The 5,254-nt window shown below is 35.1% G+C and overlaps 1 non-coding gene across 1 annotated transcript; it reads left to right on the top strand.

The window, feature by feature from the left end:
• The first annotated feature begins 2,326 nt into the window (after nucleotides 1-2,326).
• Nucleotides 2,327-2,398, top strand: Trnah-gug (transfer RNA histidin (anticodon GUG)). The gene has a single exon. It is a non-coding gene; the product is annotated as a tRNA-His (tRNA).
• The last annotated feature ends 2,856 nt before the right edge of the window (nucleotides 2,399-5,254 follow it).

The raw sequence follows: 5,254 nt of genomic DNA on the forward strand, positions 1-5,254 counted from the left end.
TTGAATAGGTTTCAAAATTAGTATGGCACAGGTGTCACACGAATCTAACATGTTTTCATGTGGACCTAGGATTTTCAGAGTTCAATTTTTGTTTGTAGAGTGATTGTATTACCATGGAAAATATGGAAAAAAGCATAACAAATCACAACCAACTCACATTTATTCCCAAGACAGTTAAAAATGTGAAATACAACACACAAATTTTCAACTTACAAAGTCAATATGGATTTGACATATCACATACCTGTTTTTTCTACAGTTTATGAAATTTTTTGGGTCATGTACATCCCACCAAATACAAATTGTGGACGTATTAGTAGAGTTACTGAGGAGTTTAGTGTTGTTTCAAAACAACGTGGTTGTATAAGAAAATATAATTAACTCAGACATTTTTAGAATGGAGAAGGTGGTGATTTCATCTGTTTTTCATGGAACACATATGTGCCAGTTATAAGTACACACCGCCCCATTTGATTGGTCACAGTATTCTATATGGATCCACCACATGGTACTTAGTATTTTTCTCGAGGTTCCGAAAGCTCCCCGGTAGATATGTCGCGACGCTTAAAACTGCGTATTAGGTTTGTGGGACATGTGTCCCATCGACTACAACAGTGTTAACAGACTTCAATTCCCAATCAAGTTTTTGTTTGCACCAACGATAAACAAGGCTCGACGTCAGAGAAAGAGATGAAAAGGGTGTATATGCAATTCCCATACATATTTAGCAGTTGCGGAGCATTGTCGGGTTCGCTAGTTATAGATCGATAACTGCATCGTCTGCAGACTTCTGAGGTTATTATCAAAACGGTCAGCCAAGTCATTAAGGTAAAAATTAAAGGTGCCAGTTCACTTCCTTGGGGCATGCCTAAGTTATTTGTACATTTGTAGATGATTTTGCATCAAAAGTAATATTCTGCATTAACCCTAGCAAGAAATATTAAATGCAATCGCAAATTTTCATTAATAAGCGTTTGTGTGATACTGAGTCAAATGTTTCAGGGAATCAAGAAGTACTGCATTTACTTGGCTCCCTTGATTGTCGACAGTCGGGGTGTAATTAATGTGGACGACAAACATCCTGGTTCCGCAGTCTCCAGTTTTCACTCCATAGATTTTCCTATTCACTGTATGTGCGTGTGTAAAACAGTGAACTGTAGTACAACAATGCCATCAGCAGTGTGTGAAGTGTTTCATTAATTATGCTCTATGAAAGTATAATAAGGATGTATGGGACAACAGATTTTTCAAAGTAAGATGTTTGTTTTCTTTTCATTAAAGTGATTCCGTGTGCTTCATCTTCATTCTGATTATGCTTTGTTGTTAGACATTGTTTTGATGAAACGAGGGTCTTGTGCAATCATCACTGGATGATTAATTACAATCACATCACGAATACAAGTTTGAAAGTTCAAGTATCCATATCATGGAATGTATTAATATAAATGTCTCTCTTTAAACAAGATAGACTGAACTGGTACATTTGTTACACGAATTAAGTTTACCGTGTATTGTTTGCGCAGTGTCGTCTCGTCATCTTTGTAATTATTGGACTCTCATATACGTTTGCGTCGCTCAAATGAAGACTAGTGATACTCTTTAATTTCCTACCGGCGTAGGCTTTACAATTCAGAAAGAACTCCATGACGTAAACTGTTTTGGTACCACTCCATCTATGAAGATTTCGCCTTAAAAATAAATGCCCCACTTATGGGTAATACTAAAGTATAGAGTATAGGTGCTCGAATTCCCAAATGCGGAATATAAAGGAAAGGGTTTACGTACTGTAACGATGGTCTTTCATGATTAATATTAAAATAAGTGTATAACACTGGAATAGTGACTTGAGTTTGGAGAGAAGAAAATAGGTTTGCGGATGCCTAAGATTGTTTAAATTCCGTCATTGTTAGCTTACTGCTTATGCTTTTACCTAATGTTTCCCAACAATTTTAATGCTTTGCCAACAGCTTACAAAGGAAAAATCAGTCTTGGATTTCCTTAAAATTAGAATCGTATTGGCAGTCGTTTACAAATCTGTTTATATTACTATAGTATTATTCTACCGCCGAACATAAAAAACCGGTAGTGATAAATATCAGTATCAATGGTACAGCTATTCCCAGTCCGTGACATTTTATCCAATGACATTTTTTTTACCGCCTTTAACCTGTAGCCTTAATTTAATTTATATTCTTGTGAACTTCCATGATGAAAACAAAACGAACAGCAGAATTACAAAAAAGTGTCTCGTATTTCGCTGTATACAGCAGACGACATTGTGTAACTATACAGCTAAGGTAAGACATCTTCATGTGTCCTCGGTATAGCCGTGATCGTCTAGTGGTTAGGACATTGCGTTGTGGCCGCAATAACCCAGGTTCGAATCCTGGTCACGGCAGTGGTGAAACACTGTCACGGCGAGGACTTTATTTTTACGACCAAATACGAAAATTTTGTTAATCAGTTCAATGAATAAGCTTTCCTTTAAAGTGCATCAGTCGCGCAATTTTTTTAAAAACATGATTAAAAAAAATGACCTGCTAAGATTGACTTCTGAGAAGCGCTTATTCATTGCCTATATCTGAAGACAACCGCAAGGTCTGTAAGAACGGAACAAAGCACTAATAATTATTTTGAAGTACTGAAGGCTTTTCGCTTGATAATAAATTGCACAACAGTTGGAATACCAGTGGAAGTAATAGTGCAAATGTTATTCATTAGAGCAAGTTTAAACAGTGCACAAATTGTTACTTTGCCCAATTCCAGAGCATTATTCAGTATACGATTTTGTATTGTATACTGCCTGCAAGCTGAAACTCGTAAACATGTGAGAAAAAATTCAAAAGAGACAAATATGAACTGTAATACTCATTAGTGTAATACAAAGCAAAAAGAAGGGTTTCATGTCCACATAGTGAGGAATCAGTATTTAATACTACCTCTACAAATTCTGCTGTAGATATTTGCAGTAGTCTTCCACATAAAGTATGGAAAATATTTTTCAGCATTCCCACTATTTAGTGAAACATAAAGGGCATTCTTATTAGATCACTACTTCTGTTCAGCAGCAGAATATGTAGAACGTATGAAATACAAGGGACATGATTCCCACAATGAGAAAAGATTTTTGTATTTATAAATAAATAAAATAAGTTGTATTTCTGATAACCAGCAAGGTAAGTACATTTTCCTTCCAATTCAGTAAATTGTATTACCATTTAAAGCCATACCAGTATCTGGATTTTATACGCAGCACTTTACTAGGGCCTACTGGTACTGCTTCTTTTACTTTTTAGAAGGTAACAGCATTAATATCGAATTAACCACGCCCGGGTTCGATTCCTGGCGGGGTTAGGGATTTTCTCTGCCTCGTGATGGCTGGGTGTTGTGTGATGTCCTTAGGTTAGTTAGGTTTAAGTAGTTCTAAGTTCTAGGGGACTGATGACCATAGATGTTAAGTCCCATAGTGCTCAGAGCCAACAATTGATCAAGAACCCAGGAAAGGTTTTTCTGTTCTGGTTTCATTTTATTTCAAACTAACATTGGTTTGGCAGTTTACTAATTATCCATAGTTTGATATGAATTTGATAACTTTCATCTTGAGACCTACTACAGGATTAAAACTGTATTAAATGTGCGAACAGAGTTGACATCCGGTGCGGTGGCTGATGGGAGCAACTGTACATGGGAAATGCCTTTACGCTTGCTCCCAACAGCCATTACGTTGAGTGTCAACTTTGTTTGTGCTTTTAGGATGCCAGGCTGAGTAGCAGTTGTAACCTCCCACAAGGTTTTTAAACATGGCACACTCTTTTGCTGATTCATTCTAGAATTTTGATCTTATTGTTCAATTGTTTGTTCAATTGTTTGTTTAAATCTCAAAAAGTAACAGTTCAGTGATTTCACTGCAGAGCTTACTAACCAAATGAGCATTCATAGTTATAGGCAATGAACTCCATACAAAGGTTTCATTAAAATTTCAACAAAGTGATTCCAGATATAAGAAAGGCTATGTAATCAAAACATGTATCAGGGTGAAGATGTAATTATTTGAAATGTGTAATGGTTAGTGGACTTGATTTTTATGAATTAGATCAATCTAGTGCAAACAAAGTTTTAGTTGTTTATATTACAAAAAGATGATCAAAGAAATTAAAAATGGTTTGACACATCCAATCACATTTTGACATGGATTCCTCAGAGAAAGTCAATTAAAAGACTATGGAGGGATTTTTTTCAGAAACAATATGAAAAGCAGCAAGTAAACTGAAGACGCAAAAAATTGATGAGTTAGGAAGCTTCCAGAAAACGTAACACAAAAAACTGTTAAATTTTTTGCAAGAACATAACTTTTTCCAGGCAAACAAACTGCTTTTCTCTTCCAGCAGACGGAGAAAAACCTCAGAACCAAAAGTTGCATTGTGAAAGAGTTATTCATATGTCAACAAAACAGAAGTGGACCTGAAGGCACTTTCAGAATTTTTTGAATTGTGTCCAAAGTAATGTGTGACTGTAGATGTAGCAGTCTCTCAAGTTCTTTGCTTAAATACATGAAAATCTAAAACTAATGCTGACACACAGCTCAGTGAAAGGAGATTATAAGGTGGTGGTTTGTAAAATAAGTGTGTTGTCTGGAATCAAAAGACTGAATGCTTCAGTGCTGTGCAGAATATTCAGAAACTCTGAAAAAAATTGTGGAAAATACATTTGAATCTGTAAAAGTTGTTGCTGTGGTCTTCAATCCAAAGACTGATTTGATGCAGCTCTCCGCACTAGTCTATCCTCTGTAACAGGCGTTCCCAAACTTTTCATCCGGTGGAACAGTTTGAGAATTCTGGTACTTTCACAGAACATCTCATTTATTTTGAAGGTTTATAAAATTATTAAAAAATGAAAAATAATTGTGTTATTTATTCATTACTTCAATTTCAAAGCTTAACTAATAACACAGAATCATAATACAGTTTTTAAAAAATAAGAAAACAATCCAAAAAAATCGCTGTGTTGTTGATTGTTTTTTTTGTGCTTAGATTAGATTAGATTAGTTTTTTGTTCCATAGATCCGTGGATGTGGAACATGTCACCTTTTTTTAAAAATTTTTTTAAAGCTGAAATAACAATACTAATAGTATAAATATATACGACACATCATTTGTTTCTATTAAAAAATTTGTCAATGGAGTAGAAGGAGCTGGCCACTAGTAAGTCTTTCAGGCTCCTTTTAAACTGATCTCTATTTGTAACTAAATTTTTT

This window comes from Schistocerca gregaria, chromosome 7 (assembly GCF_023897955.1).
Source record: "Schistocerca gregaria isolate iqSchGreg1 chromosome 7, iqSchGreg1.2, whole genome shotgun sequence".
Taxonomy (NCBI): domain Eukaryota; kingdom Metazoa; phylum Arthropoda; class Insecta; order Orthoptera; family Acrididae; genus Schistocerca; species Schistocerca gregaria.